Source organism: Myotis daubentonii, chromosome 8 (assembly GCF_963259705.1).
Source record: "Myotis daubentonii chromosome 8, mMyoDau2.1, whole genome shotgun sequence".
In the NCBI taxonomy this organism is placed as follows: Eukaryota; Metazoa; Chordata; class Mammalia; order Chiroptera; family Vespertilionidae; genus Myotis; species Myotis daubentonii.
The window spans coordinates 6022148-6033407 of NC_081847.1; the positions used below are offsets into that span (position 1 = coordinate 6022148).

Sequence of the window (11260 nt, forward strand, 5' to 3'; positions counted from 1 at the left end):
ACCAGTCTGCATTCCCACCAGCAGTGCACTAGGATTCCCTTTTCTCCACATCCTCGCCATCACTTGTTTGTTGATTTGTTGATGATAGTCATTCTGACAGGTGTGAGATGGTACCTCATTGTCATTTTGATTTGCATCTCTCAGATGATTAGTGACTTTGAGCATGTTTTCATGTCTCTTGGCCTTCCTTCAGTCTTCTTTCAAAAAGTATCTATTTAGGTCTGTTACCCATTTGTTGTTTGGGTTGTTTATCTTCCTTTTGTTAAGTTGTATGAGTTCCCTGTAAATGTTGGAGATTAAACACTTAATTGGAGATAACAATGGCAAATATGTTCTCCCATGCAGTGGGCTTTCTTGTTGTTTTGTTGATGGTTTCTTCTGCTGTGGAAAAGCTTTTTATTTTGATGTAGTCACATTTGTTTACTTTCTCTTTAGCTTCCATTGCCCTAGGAGCAGTATCAGAGAAGAAATTCCTTCGGCGTATGTTTGCGATTTCTCTGCCTTGTGGATTCCTCTAGTATTTTTATGGTTTCCCATCTTATGTTTAAGTCCTTAATCCATTTTGAGTTTATTTTTGTGTATTGTGTAATTTGGTGGTCTAGTTTCATTTTTTTTGCATGTATCTATTCAATTTTCCCAACACCATTTATTGAATAGACTGTCTTTTTTTTTTTAATTAAATCTTTATTGTTCAGATTATTACATTTGTTCCTTTTTTTTCCCCCCCATAACTCCCCTCCTCCCAGTTCCCGCCCCACCCTCCGCCCTCACTCCCCACCCACTGTCCTCATCCATAGGTGCACGATTTTTGTCCAGTCTCTTCCCACATCTCCCACACCCCTTTCCCCCCCAAGAATAGTCAGTCCATTCCCTTTCTATGTCCCTGATTCTATTATAATCAACAGTTCATTCTGTTCATCAGATTATTTATTCACTTGATTCTTAGATTCACTTGTTGATAGATGCATATTTGTTGTTCATAATTTGTATCTTTACCTTTTTCTTCCTCTTCCTCTTCTTAAAGGATACCTTTCAGCATTTCATATAATCCTGGTTTGGTGGTGATGAACTCCTTTAGCTTTTCCTTATCTGTGAAGCTCTTTATCTGACCTTCAATTCTGAATGATAGCTTTGCTGGATAAAGTAATCTTGGTTGTAGGTTCTTGGTATTCATCACTTTGAATATTTCTTGCCACTCCCTTCTGGCCTGCAAAGTTTCTGTTGAGAAATCAGCTGACAGTCGTATGGGTATTCCCTTGTAGGTAACTGAGTTTCTTTCTCTTGCTGTTTTTAAGATTCTCTCTTTGTCTTTTGCTCTTGGCATTTTAATTATGATGTGTCTTGGTGTGGTCCTCTTTGGATTCCTTTTGTTTGGGGTTCTCCGCGCTTCTTGGACCTGTAAGTCCATTTCTTTCACCAGGTGGGGGAAGTTTTCTGTCATTATTTCTTCAAATAGGTTTTCAATATCTTGGTCTCTCTCATCTTCTGGCACCCCTATAATTCTGATGTTGGTACGCTTGAAGCTGTCCCAGAGGCTCCTTACACTATCCTCGCATTTTTGGATTCTTTTTTCAATTTGCTTTTCCGGTTGGATGTTTTTTGCTTCCTCGCATTTCAAATCTTTGACTTGATTCTTGCGCTCCTCTGGTCTGCTGTCGGGCGTCTGTATAATATTCGTTATTTCAGTCTGTGTGTGCTTAATTTCTCGTTGGTTCCCCAATATAAGATCGAGGGTCTTATTAGTTTTCGTGTAGATCTCATTAAGTTTATCGGCAGCTTCTAAACAGTTCTTGAGAGACCTTAAAAGTGTGGTTCTGAACTCTATTTCTTCCATTGACAATTTTGTCCTGTTTCTTTGTCTCCGCATTTTGTTATGCTTCCTTGGTGCACCCCCTAGTGGTCTTTGTTCGCAGTCTTATAGATAAATCTTGATTGTTGTAGCTAATTACAGGGAAGGTTTGACCTCCAGGCCAAGTGGCTATGAGAATCAGCTGTGTCAGCAGTGAGAGAACTTCTGTCCTCTAGGGAGGTGCTAATCTAGCCTTTGCCTGAGGCTATCCGGCAAATGGTTCTGCGCTGGGCTTGGGCGGGGCGGGTCGCACAGGATCAACAGGGTGGGCCGGAGAGAGCAGTTATGGCGGCTCTCAGTCCTGTCCCAAGGGGCTCTGCCTCTCTGAGTCCCAGCACCCGCTGCAAAGCTCGGAGAGAAAGCTGCACTCGCTCTGACCCAAGCCAGACAGTCCCGCTTCTCCCGTTTGAGTCTGGGTCCGTAAAGACTCGCCCGGATCTGGTGCTCAGAGTCTGCGACTCCCTCCCGATTGAAAACAACAACCGCGCCCTCCGCCGCCAGCCCGCTCCGCGCACTCCGCACCTCAGAATTTGACTTCAGCACTGCGCCTCCTCTGAGTGTCCCTGTGCGTTTCTCTTTCCTCCTAGTTGTAGGACTTCCACTCAGCCAGCGTTCCTGTGGTTCTGGGTGATGTCCCTTCCGTTTTTTGGTTTCACTTTTGAAGTAGTTGTTCAAAGCAGCAAACTCCGGCATTAACCTATGCCGCCATCTTGGTTCTCCCGAACAGACTGTCTTGACTCCATTGTTTGTTCATGCCTCCTTTGTCGAATATTAATTAGCATAGTGGCATGGGTTGATTTCCAGGTTCTCTATTCTATCCCATTGATCTATATGTCTGTCCTTGTGCCAGTACCAGGCAGTTTTGAGAACAGTGGCTTTGTAATACAGCTTGATATTTGGTATTGAGATCCCTCCTACTTTGTTCTTCTTTCTCCAGATTGCTGTAGCTATTGGGGTCTTTTTTTATTCCAGATAAATTTTTGGAAAGTTCGTTCTAGGTCTGTGAAATATGCCGTTGGTATTTTAATGGGGAGTGCATTGAATCTATAGATTGCTTTGGGTAGTATGGACATCTTGATGATGTTGATTCTACCAATCCATGAACACAGTATGTTCTTCTATCTGTTTATGTCTTCCTCTATCTCTTTTTTCAGTGTCCTGTAGTTTTCCGCGTATAGGTCTTTTACCATTTTAGTTAAGTTTATTCCTAGGTATATTAATTTTTTTGTTGCAATGGCAAATGGGGTTGTTTTATTAGTCTCTATTTCTATAAGTTCACTGTTGTTATATAGAAATGCCATAGATTTCTTGGCATTAATTTTGTATCCTTGCTACATTGCCGAATTTATTTATTAAGTCTACTGATTTTTTGATGGAGTCTCTAGGGTTTTCTATGTATAATATCATGTCGTCTGCAAATAAGGACAGTTTTACTTCTTCTTTTCCAATTTGGATGCCTTTTATTTCTTCTTGTTGTCTAATTGCTATGGCTAGCACTTCCAGTACTATGTCGAACAGGAGTGGTGAAAGTGGGCATCCCTGTCTTGTTCCTGTTCTTAGGAGAAATGGTTTTAGTTTTTGCCCATTGAGTATGATGTTGTTTGTGGGTTTGTCATATATGGCTTTTATTATGTTGAGGTATGATTCTTCTATTCCCACCTTGCTGAGAGTTTTTATCAAGAAAGGGTGTTGGATTTTGTCAAATGCTTTTTCTGCATCAATTGATATGGCTATGTGATTTTTATCTTTCAATTTGTTTATGTGATGTACCACGTTTATTGATTTGTGGATACTGTACCATCCTTGCATCCCCGGGATAAATCCTACTTGGCCATGGTGTATGATCTTTCTGATGTACTGCTGGATCCGATTTGCTAGGATTTTGTTGAGGATTTTGGCATCTATGTTCATGAGGGATATTGGCCTGTAATTCTCTTTCATTGTGTTGCCTTTATCTGGTTTTGGTATTAGGGTGATGCTGGCTTCATCGAATGTAACCTGTAGGTTTAAATAGTTTATTGTTGATTTTTCTGATTTTTTGAGGTAGGCCTGTAGTGCTATGAACTTCCCTCTCAGGACTGCTTTTATTGTATCCCAGAGATTTGGAGTTGTTGTGTATTCACTTTCATTTTTTTCCAGGAAGTTTTTTATTTCTTTCTTGATATTGTTGATAACACATTCATTGTTTAGTAACATGGTATTTAGCCTTCATGTGTTTGGTTGTTTTTACTGTAGTTGATTTCTAACCCCATTCCACTGTGATCTGAGAAGATGCTTGATATGATTTAAATGAGGAATCTTAATTTTGGATTTTCATTTGTTATTTTTTAGAGCAGTTGTAGGTTCACAGCAAAACTGAGTGGAAGGTATAGAGATTTTCCCTTCACCTCCCCGCCCCCACACACGTGCACTGTTCCCAATTATTACCATCCCCGCCCAGATGGTATATTCTTTACAACCGCTGAACCTACACTGACAGGCCATTATCAGCCGGAGTCCACACTTTGCATTACTGTTCACCCTTGGTGTTGCACAGCCTATGGGTTTGGACAGGTGTGTAATGACATGTATCCATCCTTATGGTATCATACAGGGTAGTATCACTGCCCTAAACATGCTCTGTGCTCCACTTATTGATCCCCCAGTTCTCAATGCCTGGCAACCACTGATCTGTGACTGTCTCTATAGTTTTGCCTTTCCCAGAATGCCACATGATTGGAATCATGCGATATGTAGCCTTTTCACTTAGTCATATACAGGTTGTCTCACACACAATGTACACACACTTTGAATAATTGTTAATTCCAATGGGTTAAATCTGAAAAGAAACATCAACTGACCTATCAGAAAAATAAAGTATGTATACATTTTTGGGGATACCCTATATATTTAAGTTTCCCACACGTTTTTTCATGTCTTGACAGCTCATTTCTTTTTAGCACTGAATACGTTTCCACTGTCTGGATGGACCATGGTTCATTTACACATTCACCTACTGAAGGGGATCTTAGTTCCTTACAACATTTGTCAGTTATGTATAAAGCTGCTAGAAACATCTGTGTGGACATAAGTTTTTAACTCCTTTGGGTAAATAGCAAGGAGTGGTAGATTCCATGGGGAGAATATGTTGTTTTGGAGGAAACTGTCAAACTGATTCCACAGTGTCTGCACTGTTTTGCGTTCCCACAGGCAGTGAATGAGAACTGTTGCTTCGGACCCTCACAGCGTGTGGTCTTGGCAGTGTTTTGCATTTTGCCCATTCTAACAGGTGTGCAGTGGTAGCACATTGTTGTTTCAGTTTGCATTTCCCTGATGACATAGGATGCAGAGTAGCTTTTCATGTGCGTATTTGCCATCTGTAGATTTTCTTTGCTGAGTTCTCTGTTAAGATCTTTGGCCCATTTTTAATCTTTTTTTGTTTGTTTGCTTGTTTGCTTGCTTTCTTATTGGTAAGTATTAAGAGAATTTAATACTTAGGGGGTATATTTTGGATAATTAGTCCATTAACAGATGAGTCTTTTGAAAATATTTTCTCTCATTCTGTGCCTTGTCTTTTCATGCTATTGGCACAGTCTTTAGCAGAGCAGAAAATGTTAATTTTTTTTTAGTTTTGTAATCTTTATTAATATAAGATCATCCCCTAGGGCTCATCTGCTAGCTTTTTAAACAAATTTCAAAGGCAATTTCACAGTTCATTTAATAGCACACACTCCTAACCGTAGCCCCATCACAAAACAGACAAGGAGAAATCGCTTCAAACTGTTGTCTCAGAAATGTTACTGCCATTAAGAGTGGTTCAGCCTTAACTTCTGTAATCAGCCAGTGTGTCTTCAACTGCCACATACATCTTGATTGTGACATGCAAAATGCATCTTGCTTTCGCAGGCAGATTTCAGCTGAGATCCACAGTCCCAAAACAAAAAGGGGAAATAAATGTTACAGGGCCAATTCGAACATATACTCCAGGGGGGAAACCGATAGAAAAACTTTCACAATTAGTGGATATGGGGAAAGGAAAGGAAAGGAAAGGAAAGGAAGGGAAGGGAAGGGAAGGGAAGGGAAGGGAAGGGAAGGGAAGGGAAGGGAAGGGAAGGGAAGGGAAGGGAAGGGAAGGGAAGGGAAGGGAAGGGAAGGGAAGGGAAGGGAAGGGAAGGGAAGGGAAGGGAAGGGAAGGGAAGGGAAGGAAAGGAAAGGAAAGGAAAGGAAAGGAAAGGAAAGGAAAGGAAAGGAAAGGAAAGGAAAGGAAAGGGGACAAGATCAAGGTACTCAGAGTCTCAGCCCACCAATATATGAATAATTTAACAGCATTCAGCACCCATCTATAAGACACATTTTCGAAGTGGAAAAGAAGTTCTTAAAGAGATTGACTAGACCAGTGGTCAGCAAACTCATTAGTCAACAGAGCCAAATATCAACAGTACAACGATTGAAATTTCTTTTGAGAGCCAAATTTTTTAAACTTAAACTATATATGTAGGTACGTTGTTATTAACTTAATTAGGGTACTCCTAAGGCTTAGGAAGAGCCACACTCAAGGGGCCAAAGAGCCGCATGTGGCTCGCGAGCCGCAGTTTGCCGACCACGGAGTCTACCATCAGTAATCATCAGACTCTTGTGTATGACATCAGTGTAATTCAACTTAATCTCCCTTAACAATTTAAAAGTTTTAGAATGTATTCCAAGGTAATAGTTCATTTCAAACCTATTTTAATAAGTTACCCATGCACTAATTTGTACTTATATATTCTCTATGTGTCATTTTAAACATCTTTGATAATTAAAATAGAATAGCCATGTTGAAATTAAAAGTTTAGACAAACTATCACTGACTTGAATATATTAATGACTAAGAAAAGGTAGCTCAAAGCTTTACAGATGAATGAACCTGACAAAAACATGTCAGGGCATGTTTAAGAAATTTGTCCTTGTGACCTGTCCTTGACCACCTTTCTATTTTGTGTGGTGAATCCATAAGAAACGAGTGTTTTCAACAAAGTAGTATATCTTAGTGCTTTGAAATGAAAACAGCAACTTAAAACCTCTCTTTGGTAAAAGCAGAGCATCAGTTTGGAATTACACAGATGCCAAAATGAAAGACACGTGGAATGGATAAATTAATTCCAGTCAGTGTTACAAGCAGTGGGAGAGGTCAGAGGTCAACCAAAGGACTTGTACGCATGCATATGAGCATAACTAATGGACACAGACTGGAGGGAGGGGCAGGGGGTGAGGGCGGCCGGGGAGAGGTCAATGGGGGAAAAGGATTTAAAGTATGTAATACTTTAAACAATAAAGAATTCTTTTTAAAAAGCAGTGGGGGAAAAATGTCACCAAAAAAGAGATGTTATGAATAAAAAATAGAATGTATATTTAGATAATTACAATCTATAATTCTATAAAAATTGCTAGAATTCAAACATCTTTTTAATATATTTCTGGTGAAATCAAAGTCAAAATATAGTACTTGGGATTCCTCCTTCTCCAAAGAAGAAATTAAATTAATCAAGTAATTTGTTCTTTAAAATACTCTGCAAATTCCAATTCACAAGAAGTATACAAAACATGATAAACAATAAAACGTTTGTATGGATGAAAAGCTACAATTCCAATCTTTGCTACCTCAGCAAGGCACTTTCCATACACACATCAATATAATAGAAATGGCACAGTGTCTGAGAACACAATCCACATTTTATTTACTAATACATTTTAAGACTAACTTTAATCTCAAAAATCACATATCCAGTCACCTATTTACTTTTTGCTGATTTCACTTAAATTTAAATGCATGGTTTGCAAACAAAGACTGTAAACAAATATTTACATGTCTCCTACATGTAACACAGAGAAACAGCTTTTAACAGACATTTGTTGACCTTCCCATGACCTTTTTTTATTATAAATACAGGTATCAAAACCATCCTGAACATATTTTTTATATTATTGGTAGTCAGCACTCACACCACTTCAAACATTAAAACAATTTGAGACGATATTCATTGTACCTACTAGTTTGACAATGTAAACGGAAGCTCTTTACTAAAAAGTAAAAATCACCACACTTCCGTCTTGTAAACCTGAATTCTGTTTTGAATATTTCAAGTTTATGTTTAAATGACAGTGCCTTAAAAAAAATTATGCTGCATCTTTTCTCCTGTTACCTGAAAACACGATGTGTATACATATATTATGTATATTCTTACACACGTCCGGGTCATGTTTACCAGCTGGCATTCTTTCACTCAATGTGTGGGTATTTTGCATTGTGATCTTTAATCAAGACATTAAACGAGTAGGAGATTGTTGATTTAAGACAAGTTTGAGATCCACTAAAATTAATTGTTGTGTGTTTGTCCTCCTGGCGGCTGTGGAAGCTTCATATTTCCTTTGGACATCATTAGACGTCTTAGTTCTTGAAGTACAACTTGAACGCTATATGAATTTTGCCATTTTGCTAATGCTGGTATGCTCCGTGCATCTACCGTTCCACTGGAATTATTTATTCCATGCATGTTAATTTTGGTTACAAATCTAACCAATGGAGGAGCTTCTGGGTATTTAGGTCCACATTCTACTGTCAGGCTATATATTGTGTTTTCATAATTTATCCTTAGAGGCCCAATAATCATGCCTGTCCACCTTGTGTCATATTTTCATCATCTTCAAAGCCTCAACTAACTGTACCATCGCCTACTCCTTTTTGTCTTTCTTCAAGTTCTTCCAACAAGCAAAAATTACAAGGAACTTTAACTCCTGTGGATACTGCCATCTTCTTCTGCACTCAGACGCCGAAAATTTTAATTTTAATGAAATCCAGCGTATCTATTATTTCTCTTATGGATCAATATTTTTCTAAAAGGACATTTCCAAGGTCATCTTGGTTTTCTCCTATGTTGTCTCCTAGGAGTTCTATAGTTTTGTGCGTTATGTTGAGGTCTATGATCCATTTTGAGTTCATTTTTGTGAAGGATGTAAGGTCTGTATTAGATTCATTTTTCTTCATGTGGATGTCCAGGTGTTCCAGCACCATTTGTTGAACAGGCTGTATTGTCTCCATTGTATTGCCTTTGCTCCTTGTCAAAGATTAGTTGACTATATGCAGGTGGGCCTATTTCTGAGCTTTCTACGTTGTTCCTTGGATCTAGTAGTGTGCCTTTGCCAATGCCACCCTATCTCGTGTATTGTAGGCTTATAGTAAGTCTTGAAGCAGCGTAGGATAAGTCCTCCAAATTTGTTCTTCTCCTTTAATATTGTGTTGGCTATTCTGGGTCTTTTACCTCTCTGTATAAACGTTAGGTTTGGTTTGTTGATATCTGCAAGATAATTGCGGAGGCTTTGATTGGGATTGCAATAAATCTGTAAATTGATTTGAGGGGAACTGACAAACTGAAAATATTGAGTCTTCCTATTCATGAATATGAATTCTCTCTCCATTTATTTAGTTGTTCTTTGGTCTCAATCACCAGAGTTTTGTTGTTCCCACAAATAGATCTTCTATGTATTTTGTTAGATTTATACCTATTTCATTGCTCAGGTACTATTGTGAATGGTATTGTGTGTTTTTAAAATCTGATCCCATTTGTCATTACTGGTATACAGAAGAGCAGTTTACTTCTTTTCTTTTTTTTTAATCTTCACCTGAGGATATTTTTCCCATTGATTTTTAGAGATAGTGGAAGGGCGGGGGAGAGACAGAGAGAGAGAGAGACATTGATGTGAGAGAGAGACATCAATTGGTTGCCTCCCACACACACTCTGACCTAGGACTGGGGATCCAGTCTGCAACCCAGGTATGAGCCCTTGACCGGGATCAAACCCTTGACCCTTCAGTCCTCGGGTTAATGCTCTTTCCGCTGAGCCAAACCGGCTAGGGCTACTTTTATATTTTAAAATTGTAGCTTGTAAACATGCTATAACCACTTATTAGCTCTAGAACTTTGGGGGTTTTTTTGTCAGTTGTTTGGATTTTCAACATAAATGATCTTGCCATCTGCAAACAAAGACAATGTGGAAAAGCAGTGGTGAGAGGGGACATCCTTCTTGAGGACCGGATCTTAGTGGAAAGCTTTGAGTTTCTCACTATTATGTCTGATGTCAGCTGTGGGGTTTTTGTAGATTTTCTTTTTTTTTTTTTTTTTAATCCTCACCTGAAGGATTTGTTTTGCTGATGAGAGAGAGAGAGAGAGAGAGAGAGAGAGAGAGAGAGAGAGAGAGAGAGAGAGACACCAATCAGTTGCTTCCCATACACACCCACACCAGAGATCAAACCCACAACCGTGGTATGTGCCATGACTCCGAATCGAACTGGCAGCCTTTCAGTGCACAGTATGATGCTCCAACAAACTGAGCCCTCCGGCCAGTGCTGTAGATATTCTCTATAAGTCAAGGAAGTTCCCCTCTATTCATAGTTTGCTAAGATTTTTATCATGCATGGGTGTTGGATTTTGGCAAATGCCTTTTCTGCATCTATTTATATGATAGTGTGATTTATTTCCATTTTTAGCCTACTGATGCAATGGATCACTATAATTGATTTTTAAATGATGAACCAGCCTCTCTTGCATACCTGGGATAAATCCCACTGGGACATGGTGTATAATTTTTTTTATACATCATTGGGTTCAATGTGCTAATATTTTGTTGAAGATTTTTGCATCTATGCTCATGAGAGATACATTGGTCTCTAGTTTTTTGTAGTGTCTTTGATTTTGCTATTAGAGTAATGTTGGCATTGTAGAATGAATTTGGAAGTATTTCCTCTGCTTCTGTCCTCTGAAATGGACTGTAGAGAATCAGCATAATTTATTTCTTAAAGGTTTAGTAGGATTTGCCAGTGAACTTATCTCAGGTGTTGCTTTCTGATTCAGAGAGTTGTTAATTATTGATTCAGTAATGATTCAAAAATTATTGATACAGTGTGGGCAAAAGTAGGTTTATAGTTGTTCATATGGGAATACAATAACTAATCCTATACTAATAAAAGACAAACATGAAAATTGACTGTACTTGTGCTACACCTTAAGCCACGCCCACCAGCCAATCAGAGCGACTATATGCAAATTAATCCAACCAAGATGGCAGCAGGTAGCCACGGAGCTGGAGAGAGCAGGAGGCTTGCTTGCTCCAGTGATGGAGGAAGCCAAGCTTCCCTGCCTGCTGCTTCCCAGTTCTGAGCTCCACTGAAAGCAACAAAGTTTCAATTATAGAAACTAAACAAACCCCAGATACCTGCTTTCAGCCAGCTGTGGCCACAGAACTGGAGCGAGCAGGAGTGGGTTGCCCCTGGCAATGGAGGAAGCCAAGCTTTCCGCAGGCCTCCACTAAAGGCAACAACGTTTCAATTATAGAAGGTAAATAAATCCCAGAATAAAAAAAAAAAAGAATAAAAGGAGAGGCTGGGAGCTTACATTG

The 11260-nt window shown here is 39.1% G+C and overlaps 1 pseudogene; it reads right to left on the bottom strand.

The window, feature by feature from the left end:
* Window positions 1-7920: 7920 nt before the first annotated feature.
* LOC132240214 (ubiquitin-conjugating enzyme E2 variant 2-like) lies at window positions 7921-8624 on the bottom strand (annotated as a pseudogene).
* Window positions 8625-11260: the final 2636 nt, after the last annotated feature.